Source organism: Phyllostomus hastatus, unplaced genomic scaffold (assembly GCF_019186645.2).
Source record: "Phyllostomus hastatus isolate PE091 unplaced genomic scaffold, TTU_PhHast_1.1 phas_scaffold_21, whole genome shotgun sequence".
Classification (NCBI taxonomy): Eukaryota; Metazoa; Chordata; class Mammalia; order Chiroptera; family Phyllostomidae; genus Phyllostomus; species Phyllostomus hastatus.
Window position 1 is genome coordinate 10348650 of NW_025334017.1, and position 13855 is coordinate 10362504.

Below are 13855 nucleotides of genomic sequence, written 5' to 3' on the forward strand. Positions count from 1 at the left end.
ATCAGGCCTTCACACATTACCATGCTGAGTATGTTAGCTGTATTTTCATGATAGAATTACTTGAAGTCCAGTATTCTAGAATGGTCAACTATTAAAAAGCACGTGTCCCAATGAACCAGAGTAAAAGATGCTGGAACTGAAGAGGGTAAAGTAAAATCCTCACTTATCAGGCACTTTGTAGGATCCCTGCACCATTCTAAACACAAACACACTCCACATATTAGGTCGGCAGAGGCAAAATTTTTGCGGCATGAACACCAGTCTCCTAAAGCGTAGGATGAAAGGGATCAACATATGTTAGGTAACGGGCTTAAAACACACAGCTTCTTTCAAGGTAATACACTTTAGCCTACGTTCAGAACGTGGGTCGTTTGTCCGAGGTGTACTAACAAAGTACCGGTACGTTCCCCAGCAGTGCAATGAGGGCACAAAGCTAAATCCAAGAGAAGAGCGCATGCACACGCCGAACCCCACGCGTGCGCACACGGGCTCCGAGAGGCGGTAGCCGGCCCTTGGGGCGGTCCTTTAGCCTTTCGCTGTGGGCTCTGGGCCCGCCTCCAGGCCAGAGGAAGCCGCTGATTGGGCAGCCTGGCCGTGGCTAGGGGATTGGGTGATTGGCAGCAACGCCTTAGGACCGCCAAGCTGGAAGCCGGGGTAGGCCGGGTAGCCGCGGGAGACGCCCCGTGGCCTCGCGGCCGAGGTAACTGGGGTTGGGAACTGGGGAAGGCGGTTGGTGGTGGGGTCGAGAAGGCGCCCCCGAGCTTGACGGTAGTGGGAAGCCCTAGTAACAGGGAAGGAGCTGAAGGAACCGGTTCGTATTTGCGGGGAGGCTGGCGGGCTTTGTAGGCTGGTTGTGTGGCTGCGCCGCGGCTGAAGGAAGGCGGCGAGGTTCTCGGGCAGTCAGGGCGGTTGAGGGCGGCCCTGGTGGGGTCGGAGCTCTGGTGGAGGGGAGTGAAGTAAGCAGAGTTGCCGTGAAGGCTGGGGCTCACCCAACTACCCAGGTACCCTCTCCCCCGCCTTCGGAGCCTGCCGTTCGCTCTCCGGCCGCCAGGCGGCGGTTCCCTTGGGTGTTGCGCTCTTTCCCGGGACCGGGCAAACGGGACTCCGAGGCTGCACCTCCCCGCCGGCCCGCAGGCTTCCCGGGAGGAGGAGCACCCTGCTGGTCCGCCTGGTAGGTTTGCAGCCTCACCTGGCTTGTGTTGCTGGTTGACTTTTCCCCTCCCAGAACTTCCCAAAGTATCTTTCTAACCAGGACCAGGATTTGCATTAAGCCCCAAAGAAACGATCAACCTTTGGACACGTAAAAACATTTTATTTTGGCAATCTTAAGACCTGCAGAGGTGGTGAGAGGATAGTATAAAGAACTCAGTACCCGTCACCCAGTTTCATCAGTTACCAATTCGTGACCGGGCTTGCTCCTCCTCCCGGGTTAATTTGAAGTACATCCTAGCCATATCATTTCATCTCTTTTACGTATTTCTACCGCTTTGTCGAGACCAGCCATCATGCTTCCCCCGCCCCCTCCCCAAGTCGTTTGCTTTCTAGAGGGGTTGTGAAAAATTAGGCACACGTTGAGGTTTCTACATCGTTGACTTAGTTTATGCTGCGAGACTGTGGGCATTTCTCCCACGGGGCAGTTTACCTATCCTCTGCTCAGGTCTTCCAAGTCACTGAAAACAAAGGTACCCAATAATCCAGTCTTGAGGTAGCGTTACTGGTTTTGAGCAGTAATAATAGTACTGCTAATTTCTGTTTATGGAGCTCTTAATGTGTTTGAAACACTTTGTTTCCACCTGTTCATTTTTTTCAGCAGCTCCGTGATACCCCATTTACAGATGAGGGAAAAGAGGCATAGAGGAGTTAAGCAATTTCCATAAGGTCATTAATATAAAGGGTGGAGGGGCATATCTAGAATTTAGGATACTAACCCTAGTCACTGCAAAGTCCTTGCTCTTTTAACCATAATTGAATGTCTTAAGAATTGTGGATTAAATGTAAGTGTGGAAAATTATTTCTCCAGCTACAAATTCATAGTGGGGAAAACGCTGGAAGCTTACATATACAATAGGTATTTTTGTTTCTTTGAAACTGTAAACAGTTAATTTAAACTTATGATCAATGTATATAATTGTAGTTCAATAAGTACAAGTATTAGTTTTTTTATAGTATTCCAGTTCAAGGGGTAAAAATATATACATTAGTGAGTAGTCTGTATCTCCTTTGGCACTTAGCATATATTGGCTATTTATCCTGAATACTTTCATCTGTATCCCTCACCTTTCCAATCTCCTGCTAAGACAGAATCTTCACCCAAACAGTATTAGAGGAGTAAGGAACTAGAGGCAGCTGGGCTTATTCAGAGGACAGTAGGGAAGACCGCTTGAATTGGAGTTTGGAATTCCTACTGTAAGGGAATAATTGAGAGGTCTAGAAGGTTAGGAACTTGAACAAAGAAGTGACATGGTCATAGCTATCTCTGAGACGTCACAAGATTAGTGAGTTGACCTGATGAATATAAAGGAAGTAAATATAAATATGGATAACTGGTGAAATTATGGACATAAGTAAAGGAATGGACGCACCCTGAACCCAAAAGCATGTGCCCCTAGCAGGAATTGAACCCAAGACCCCTCAGTCCACGGGACCACTCTCCAACCAATTGAGCCACATTGGCCAGAGCTATAGACTCTTCCAGTTTTGCCATGGTAACATTTGTGCAGTATTCCTTTTTGACAAGAGCCCATTCCCTCGATGTCTACAATATCACCTTTCTTGTAGATTCGTATGTATGTGGACAAAGAATCAACTCCATGTTTTCTAAAAGACCTAGAGTGAGTGCCTCTCCTCTTGATCTTTGTGTTAGTCTTTTTGACAAACTACTGGAAGATGACAGTTCCACCCAAAAGAAGCCTGTTCTGGACCTTTATAATGAATGTGCCTGTACACAGGCATGCGCACACACACACTTTTTATTTATTTATTTATTTTTTATACAAAAATGAAATCGTAGGCCCTGACCTGGTAGCTCATTTGGTTAGAGTCATCCCCTTACACCAAGGTTGTAGCTTTGATCCCTGGTTAGGGCACATACAAGAATCAACCAGTGGCACAGTGGATTGAGTGCTGCTGGCCTGTGAACCAAAGGGTCCCGGATTTGATTCCCAGTCAGGGCACATGCCTGGGTTGTGGGCCAGGTCCCCGGTAGGGGGCATGTGAGAGGCAACCACACATTGATATTTCTCTCCCTCTCTTCTTCCCTTCCCCTTTCTCTAAAAATAAATAAAATCTTTTAAAAAATCAACTCATAATGTCAGAAATTGGGAAATATTATTTTCCCAAAGTCTATGTATTGCTAATTTTATTATTGTACAAAGTGAATAATTTTTATATCTCTACTTTTTAAATTTCATTTACTTACTATAAAAAATGTTATTGGTCTTTGAAAATTGCACATGTAGCCCTGACCAGGGTGGCTCAGTTGGTTGGGCATCATCCCACAGAGAGAAGGTTACCAGTTCAATTCCTAGTCAGGGTGCATACCTGGGTTGTGGGTTTGGTTCCAGGTCTGGGTGCACATGAGAGGCAACTGATAGAGATATTTCCCTATCTTCCTCCCTTTGCCTCTCTCTCTAAAAATAAATAACATTTAAAAACAATAATAAAAATTACGTAAGTACTATATTATATTAAAAACACAATACAGAAAATGTTCCTCAGTTTATTTTCATATTAAATACACATTAACTTGAATGAATTTTCATCAAATTTTAATTAGCTTCTGTTCTTAGACTTATCTAAACAGATTTTTGTTGACAGATGTAGTATAGGTCATAAGATTTATTCATTTGTGGACTGAAAAAATGACACATGTCAGATTCTGTGCTAGATGGTGGGAGGATATATCAATGTACTTAATTTTGCATGAATGGTATAGAATATCAATTCTAAATTATTACCAGTAAATTTTACTCATAGGTTGAATACTGTATCATTGTTTTGTATCACCAATAGTATGCTAAAATATTCTGACTTTTAAAGTCTCAAATAGACTGATGTAAAGTGCAGCAGTGGCCATTAGAATTGCATTTCAAGTTTAATTTCTGAAAAGTAGCATAGGGTGTTGACATGGGGTTGATTGATAATTTTTCATGGTGACCAGTAAGGACATTTAAAAAAAAATTAACATCCATCTACTGTTCAAATATCCTAAAAGAAAAGGCATTTTACACCAAAAAGTAAGGAAATGTTCTCAAAATAAACTACAGTAACTTTAAATTGAATAAGTTTTTGTTTTTCACTTCATGGTCCTTAGTTTTCTTTTTCATTGTAGACTGTCACCAGAATGTAGGCTGTCATTTGGTACACTGATGTGGTGTTATCTAATCTCATACTATTCTGAGAACAGGAAACTATTGTAATAATTTAGCCAACTGAATAACTAAGAAAGTTCTGTTAATCTTGGATTCCCATATAAGTGGTACTACTCCCTCATTACGAAGATAATTAAATGGCCATTTCCTCAAATAGTTCCCAAATACCTTCTGAAAATAAACCCCAAAATAGTATTATAGCTTTTAAAGTTTTTTGACACTTTAAATTTAATGACAACATTATTACTGCTTACCAGGGTTATTATGAAATTATACTGATTTAAATTATTACAACTACCTCAAAAACATACATTGCATTAGTTGTAAGTAGTATTGCAGTGGTTTCCCCTTATCCTTAGGATTTACATTCCAAGATTCCCCTGTGGGTGCCAGGAACCACAGATAGTACTGAACCCTACATGTACTTTTTTCCCCTCAACATACATACCTATGGTAAACTTTAATTTATAAATTAAACACAATAAGAGGTTAACAACATAAGCTAATGATAAATTAGAACAATTATAACAGTATACTGTAATAGAAGTTATAGGAAGGTAGTCTCTCTCAATGTATTGTATTATAGTCACCCTTTTTTTTGTGATGTGAGATGGAGCAGTACCTGCATAATGAGATGAAGTGAGGTGAATGACATGGGCATTGTGATGTAGCATTAGGCTACTACCAGGGTTACTTGAACACAAGCTCTGTAATAACATGGCAGTTGGGTGGGTTAGTGTATGCAGCATGAGTTACACTAAACAAAGGGATGATTTGTGACTCGGATGGAATGTATCAGTGCAAGATTTTGTCACAGTACTTAGAAGAAGGGCATACAATTTAAAATTAATGAATTGTTTATTTCTGGAACTTTCCATGTAATAGTTTCTGACCATAGTTGACTGTGGGTAAGAAATTGTAGAAAGCAAAACCACAGATAAGGGAAGGCTGCTATATTTTATATTATCTTTGATTTGATTGCTCTAAACTTTAATTGTTCTAATTAGTACATATTAGCTACAGTAGTACATATTTTCACAGTATTCATGGAATGAAAAGAAAGTCTGTTTTCAAAGTTTATTGATTTCTCACTTAGTATTGGTTTTCTTTTCTGCTCTGCCAACCACTCCTCCCCACAAAAAATAATTTACTATTTCTTATAGTATATGCTAGAGTGGACTAAACCATAAGCCTAGACCATTATAAAATTTCTAGAAGGTAAATTATATATAGTCCAACAAAAATCTAGAAAACAAAATGCAGCCGAGTTGTTAACCATCTTTTATTAAACCTTTTTTATTTTGAAGTAAAACACACAAAGTATAAAAGAAAAATGCACAAACAGATATACAGCCCAATAACATCACAAAGCAAATATCTTTTTAATGATATCAGAAATTAAGAAATAGTTGTTTGCCCTGGCCAGGTTCTTCAGTTGGTTAGAGCATTGATGCCAAGATGGTGGGTTTGATTCCTGGTCAGAGCACATACAAGAAACAACCGATGAATGCATAAGTAAGTGGGACAACAAATCAATGTTTCTCTCTTCATACTCTCTCTGAAATCAAATTAAAAAAAATTTTTTCCCCAAAGTTTCATGCTGGAGATTTCTTTATTTTACTTTTTTTTTAAGATTTTATTTATTTATTTTTAGAGAGGGAAGGGGGGGGAGAGAGAGAGAGAGAGAGAAACATCACTGTGCGGTTGCTGGCAGTTATGACCTGCAACCCAGACATGTACCCTGGCTGGGAATCGAACCTGGGACACTTTGGTTCGCAGCCCGCGCTCAATCCACTGAGCTACAGCAGCCAGGCAAATTAAAAAATTTTAAAAAAGGACTTCCGTCCAAGATGGAGGCATAGGTGGACGAACCGCACCTCCATGCACAACCAAGATTGGAACAACAATTTAGAGGCAGAATAACATCCAGAACTGACAGAAAATTTATCTGATGGAGGTCGGACAGCCAAGAAGTTGAAGTAGACCCGTTCATCCAGACCTGTAGGAGGAGCAGAGACAAGCAGCCAGGCGTGGGTCGGGCGCAGAAAGTAGAGACAGTTGAGTGCATGAGGCATCTGGGGCACGCAAAATCGTAGCGGGTGGACCCTGAGTACGCAAGCGGCAGCTGGAAGACCCAGTGAGGCAGCGATTGTGGAGCAGGGCAGAGCGCGCAACCCAGGATCCCGGAGAAGGAACTGAGGTCCCATGGAGAACATGGCTACCACCATTGTTCCCTCTCAACCCCACCCCACATACAATGTCACAATATAGGGACTGAGGTGCACAACCCTGGTGAACACCTAAGGCTCTGCCCCTCACCATAACAGGAGCGACCAGACCAAAAAAAAAAAAAAAAAGAGAGATGGCTCAAACAGAACAGATCAATGCTCCAGAACTCATCCTTTTAAGCAACCGAGAGATAGCCAACCTATCAGATGCACAGTTCAAAACACTTCCAGGAAGTCCAGGAAGCTCACAGAATTGGTTGATTTTGGTTGCAAATTAGATGAACAAATGCAGGTTACAATAAAAGAAATGAAGGAAAATGCACAGGGAACCAATAGTGATGGGAAGGAAACTGAAACTCAGAACAATAGAGTGGACCAGAAGGAAGAAAGAAACAACCAAACAGGAAAGAATGGAGAAATAAGAATTCCAAAAAATGAGGAGAAGCTTAGGAACCTCCAGGACATCTTTCAATGTTCCAGCACCTGAATTATAGGGGTACCAGAAGGGGAAGAGGAAGAGCAACAGATGGAAAACGTATTTGAACAATAATAAAGGAGAACTTCCCCATTTTGGCAAAGGAAATAGACTTCCAGGAAGTCCAGGAAGCTCAGAGAGTCCCAAAGAAGTTGGACCCAAGAAGAAACACACCAAGACACATCATAATTACATTAGCCAAGGTAAAAATGAAGGAGAGAATCCTAGAAGCAGCAAGAGATAAGGGGACAGTGACCTACAAAGGAGGTTCCATCAGACTGTCAGCTGATTTCTCAAAAGAGACCTTACAGGCAAGAAGGGGCTGGAAAGAAGTATTCCAAGTCATGAAAGACAAGGACCTATATCCCAGATTGCTCTATCCAGCAAAGCTTTCATTTAGAATGGAAGGGCAGATAAAGTGCTTCTCAGATAAGGTCAAGTTAAAGGAGTTCATCATCACCAAGCCCTTATTTTATGAAATGTTAAAGGGACTTATCTAAGAAAAGAAGATTAAAAAAAAAACATATGGTAAAAGGACAGCAAACTCACAATTACTAATAACCACACCTAAAGCCAAACCAAAAGAAACTAAGCAATCACTTAGAACAGGAACAGAAGCACAGAAATGGAGATCACATGGAGGGTTAGCAACAGGGGAGTGGGAGGAGGAGAGAGGGGGAAAAGGTACAGAGAATAAGTAGCATAGATGGTAGGTTGAAAATAGATAGGGGGAGGGTAAGAATAGTATGGGAAATGTAGAAGCTATAGAACTTATAACTATGACACATGGACATAAACTAAAGTGGGGGATGTGGGTGGGAGAGGGTGTACAGGATAGAGGGGAGTGAAGTGGGGGAAATGGGACAACTCTAATAGCATAATCAATAAAATATATTTTAAAAATTAAAAAAAGGAATAGTTGTTTGCACCAGAAAATTATTTCATGCTTTCTTTCACCTGTTACCTACGCCCATCCAAAGGTAATCACCATTGCAAGAACTTCTTTTTTAAATTTTTAATTTTTAATATTTTTCAATTATAGATTATATTCAGTATTATATATTTTAGTTTCAGGTGTACAGGATATTGGTTAGACACTCTTTTACAAAGTGTTCCCCTGATATTTCTGGTTACCACCTGGCACCATACATATAATAGTTAGAGTATTATTGACCATATTTCCTGTGCTGTAGTTTACATCCCCATGGCTATTTTGTAATTACCAATATGTCTCAATCCCTTTACCTTTTTCACCCAGTCCCCTAAGCCCCCACTCCCTGACAACCATCAGTCTGTTCTCTATGAGTTTGTTCCTCTTTTGTTTGTTCGTTTATATTGTTGCTTAGATTTCACATAATTGAAATCATATGTATTTGTCTCCCTCTGTCCAACTTATTTCAGTTAGCATAATACCCTCTATGTCTATCAATGCTTGGCAAATGGTAAGATTTCATTATTTTTTATGACTGAATAATACTCCATTGTATACATGTACCACACGTTTTTTATCTACTTGTCTATTGATGGGCACTTGGGTACTTCCATAGTTTGGTTGTGGTAAATAATGCTGCAATGAATGTAGGAATGCATATATTCTTTTTAATCAGTTTCAGGTTTCTTTGGATATACTGTATTTTGCTGTGTATAATATGCACTTTTTTGCCCAAATTTTTGAGGGAAAAATAAAGATGCACATTATACATGGGTAGTACTAATTCCACATCTATATAAATGTTTTTAATTCTTTTATTTATGCTTATGTGTTAAAGGTATAACTCTAGAAAACAATAATAATATCTGTATACAAAAAAATACCCTGGAATATGATAGTTTTGTTTCTAAATACAAGTCAGTCAATCAATCAATAATTGAATTAAAAAAAGAGGTTTTTTTCCTGAAAGTTTGGGCCAAAAACATGGGTGCGCTTTATACATGGCAAAGTATGGTATTTCCAGAAGTGGAATCACTGGGTCATATACAGTTCTGTTTTTAATTTTTTTTAGGTAACTCCATATTGCTCTCCAGTGGCTATACCAGCCTGCATTCCCACCAACATGCACAAGGGTTCCTTCTTGTCCATGCCCTTGCCAGCACTTGTTTGTTGATTTATTGATAGCCATCCTGATAGGTGTGAGGTGAATTAAAATTTTCATTTTAATTTGCATTTTTCTGATGATTAGGTTGAGCATCTCTTCATATCTATTGGCCATCTATATGTCTTCTTTGGAAAAGTGTCTATTCAGGTCCTTTGCCAATTTTTTTAATTTATTTTTTTATTTTTTTAATATATTTTATTGATTATGCTATTACAGTTGTCCCATTCCCCCTTCTCTCCCCTCCACCCTGTACCCCCTCTCCCACCCATGTTTCCCCCCTTTAGTTCATGTCCATGTGTCATAATTATGAGTTCTTTAGCTTCTACATTTCCCGTTCTATTCTTGCCCTCCCCATATCTATTTTCAACCTACATTCTATGCTACTTATTCTCTATACCTTTTCCCCCTTTCTCCTCCTAACCCACCCCCCTGCTGCTAGCCCTCCATGTGCCCTCCATTTCTGTGGTTCTGTTCCTGTTCTAGTTGTTTGCTTAGTTTCTTTTGGTTTTGCTTTAGGTGTAGTTGTTAATAATTGTGAGTTTGCTGTCCTTTTACTATACATGTTTTTTCTGTATCTTCTTTTCTTAGATAAGTCCCTTTAACATTTCATAAAATAAGGGCTTGGTGATGATGACTCCTTTAACTTGACCTTATCTGAGAAGCACTTTATCTGCCCTTCCATTCTAAATGAAAGCTTTGCTGGATAGAGCAATCTGGGATGTAGGTCCTTATCCTTCATGACTTGGAATATTTCTTTCCAGCCCCTTCTTGCCTGTAAGGTCTCTTTTGAGAAATCAGCTGACAGTCTGATGGAACCTCCTTTGTAGGTTACTGTCGCCTTATCTCTTGCTGCTTCTAGGATTTTCTCCTTCGTTTTTACCTTGGCCAATGTAATTATGATGTGCCTTGGTGTGTTTCTTCTTGGGTCCAACTTCTTTGGGGCTCTCTGAGCTTCTTGGATTTCTTGGAAGACTGTTCCCTTTGCCAGATTGGGGAAGTTCTCCTTTATTATTTGTTCAAATACATGCTCAATTTGTTGCTTTTCCCCTTCCCCTTCTGTTACCCCTATAATTGGGATGTTGGAACGTTTAAAGGTGTCCTGGATGCTCTTAAGCTTTTCCTCGATTTTTTGAATTCTTATTTCATCATGCTTTCCTGCTTGGTTGATTCTATCTTCCTTCTGGTACACTGTATTGTTTTGAGACTCAGATTCCTTCCTTTCACTATTGGCTCTCCTCCGCGTATCTTCCTGCATCTCTTTTATGGTAACCTGCATCCTTTCATCTAAATTGTGCCCAAAATCAACCAATTCTGTGAGCTTTCTGATCACCAGTGTTTTGAACTGTGCATCTGATAGATTGGCTATTTCTTGGTTGCTCAAAAGGATGAGTCCTGGGGGACTGATCTGCTCTGTTGGATACATGTCTTTCCCTGTCTCTCCTTTTTTGGGGGGGGTGATCTGGTCGCTCTTGTTACGGTGAGGGGCGGAGCCTTAGGTGTTCACCGGGGCTAGGCACCCCAGTTGCTAGATTGTGACGTTTACGTGGGGGCGGGGGCAGGAGCAGGGACGGGAGGGAACGATGGCGGTAGTTCCGTTCTCCTGGGCTCAGACCCTTCTCTGGGATCCTGGGCTGCTAGCTCTGCCCTGGTCCACAATCGCTGCCTCACTGGGTCCGCCAGCCACAGCTTGCGTACTCAGGGATCACCACTACGTTCTTGCGCCCCAGATGGCTGTCGCGCCGATTTCGAGCCAGGTTTTCCCCGACCTCCCTGCGCTGCCGACCCCCGCCAGCCCCGTGCCCGCCCGGCTCGTCTTCTCCTACCAGTCTGGATGTACGGGTCTACTTCAACGGGTCTTGGCTGTCCAGCTTCCATTCAGATAAATCCTCTGTCGGTTCTGGATGTTATTCTGTCTGTAAATTATTGTTGTAAATTATTGTTGTTCTAATCTTGGTTGTGTGAGGAGGTACGGTGCATCCACCTATTCCTGCATCTTGCCGGAAGTCCCCCAATTTTTTAATATTATTTTTTTTGTTGTTGAGTTGAATGAATGAGTTATATAAATTTTTATATTAACCCCTTATCAGATAGACATATTATTGGCAAATATGTTCTCCCATTCAGCGGGTTGTCTTTTCATTTTGTTGATGGTTTCCTTTGCTGTGCAAAATCATTTTAGTCTGATGTAGGCCCATTTGTTTATTTTTTCTTTTTTTCCCCTTGCATGACAAGATGGGTAAGAAAAAAATATAAGAAATGTCCAGGCCCTGGCTGGTGTGGCTCGATGGATTGAGGGCCGGCCTGCAAGCCAACGGGTCTCTTGTTCGAGTCCCAGTCTGGGCTCATGCCTTGATTGAGGGCCAGGTTCCCATTGGGGGGCATGCAAGAGGCAACCACACATTGATGTTTCTCTCCCTCTCTTTCTCCCTCCCTTCCCCTCTCTCTAAAAATAAGTAAATAAAAAAAGAAAAAAGAAATGTCCAAGTTTTACTGTCTGTGTTTTCTCCTAGGATTTTTATGGTTTCAAATCTAACATTTAAGACTCTTTAACAGTTTGAGTTTATTTATGTATATGGTGTAAGAAGGTGGTCTAGTTTCAGTTTTTTGCATGCATCTTTTCCCTGCACTGTTTATTTACTTTTCCAGTTTTGTAGGGAAATGGTCCAATTTTTCCTACACCGCTTATTAAATAGACCATCTTTACCCCATTGTATATTCTTGCCTCCTTTTTGAAATATTAACTGACCATATAGGTGTGGATTTATTTCTGAGCTCTCTATATTCTGTTCCATTGATCTCTATGTCTATTTTTATGCCAATACCATGCTGTTTTGATTACTGTGACGTTGTAATGTAGTTTGATATCAGGTAGTATACTTCCAACTTGGCTGTGGCTATTTGGGGGTCTTTTGTGGATCCATATAAATTTAGGGATTATTTTTTTCTAGTTTTGTGAGATACGTCAGTAGTATTTGATAGGAATTGCGTTGACTCTAGATTGCTTTGGGTAGTATGGACAATAATAATTCTTCCTATCCATGTGCATGCTGTATGCTTTCATTTACTTGTATCTTTAATGTCTTTCCTCAGAGTTTTGTACTTTTCTGAGCACAGGTCTTATACCTTCTTGGTTAAATTTATTCCTGGATATTTTTATTTATTTTTACTTATTTATTTTTAGAGATGGAACAAGAGGGAGAAAGAGAGGGAGAAACATCAGTGTGTGGTTGCCTCTCACACACCCCCTACTGGGGACCTGGCCTGCAACCCAGGCATGTGCCCTGACTGGGAATTGAGCTGGTAATTCTTTGGTTCTCAGGCCCGTACTCTATCCATTGAGCCACACCAGCCAGCGTATTCCTGGGTATTTTTTAATGCAATTGTAAATGGCTTAGTTTCCCTTTCTGATAGTTCATTATTGGTGTATAAAAATGCAACTGATTTTTGGACATTTATTTTGCATCATGCTTCTTTATTGAACTCATTTTTCAGTTCTAGAAGTTGTTTGGTGGAATCTTTTTTTTTTAAAGATGTTATTTATTCATTTTTAGAGAGAAAAGAAGGGAAGGAGAAAGAGAGGGAGAAAAACATCAATGTGGGTTGCCTCTTGCGTGACTCCCAGTGGGGACCCATCCTACAACCCAGGCATGTGCCCTGACTGGGAATCAAACCAGTGACTCTGGTTCTCAGGCCAGCACTCAATCCACTGAGTCACACCAGCCAGGGCTGGTGGAATCTTTAGTGTTCTTTATATACAGCATCATCTCATCTACAAATAATGACAGTTTTACTTTTTCCTTTCCAGTTAGGATATCCTTATTTCTTGTCTGGTTGCTGTGGCTAGGATTTTCAGTACTATGATGAATAAGAGTGGTAAAAGCAGATATCCCTGTCTGTGCCCTTACTTAAGGGAAATGCTTTGACTTTTTTCCATTGAGTATAATGTTGGCTGTGGGTTTTTTATATATGGTCTTTATTATGATGAGATATGTTCTCTCTATTCCCACTTTGCTGAAAGTTTATTATTTTAAATGGGTGCTAGATTCTGTCAAATGCTTTTTCTGCATCTATCGATATGATCATATGACTTTTATCCTTCATTTTGTTCATATGGTGTATCACATTAATTGATTTGTGAATATTGTACCAATCTTGCATCCTAGGGACAAATCCTGTTGATCATGGTGTATGATCTTTTCTGTATTGCTGAATTCAGTTTGCAAATATTGTGTTGAGGATTTTAGCATCTATGTTCATTAGTGATATTGCCCTGTGATTTTCTTTTTTTGTAGTGTCTTTATCTGGTTTTGGAATTAGGATAATGTTGGCCTACTAAAATGAGCTTGGGAGCCTTCCTTTCTCTTGAATTTTTTGGAATAGTGTGAGAAGGAGAGGTGTTAGTTCTTCTTGTAATGGTTGGTAAAATTCACCTGTGAAGCCATCTGGTCCAGGACCTTTTTTTTGTTGGGAGTTTTTTAGACTACTGCTTTGATTTTATTAGTTGTAATCATTCTCTTTAGATTTTCTGATTTTTCTTGATTTACTTTCAGGAGATAGTTATATTTCTAGGAGTTTCCCCATTCTGTCCAGATTGTCTAATTTCTTGGCATACAGTTTTTCATAATATTTTCTTAAAATCCTTTCTATTTATGTGGTGTCAGTTCTTTTTTATTTCTCATATTTATT

The 13855-nt window shown here is 40.3% G+C and overlaps 1 protein-coding gene across 3 annotated transcripts in view; it reads left to right on the forward strand.

Moving 5' to 3' along the window:
• The first annotated feature begins 574 nt into the window (after positions 1 to 574).
• MTFR1 (mitochondrial fission regulator 1) overlaps positions 575 to 13855 on the forward strand; it is a 73551-nt gene continuing 60270 nt past the window's right edge. The window contains exon 1 of one of the 3 annotated variants that reach the window (XM_045861506.1): positions 575 to 700. The gene's annotated coding sequence lies outside the window, so the exon portion shown is untranslated. Of the gene's footprint in view, positions 701 to 727; positions 812 to 13855 lie in introns of those variants that run through there. The other 2 variants (XM_045861505.1, XM_045861508.1) reach the window with 2 other exon arrangements.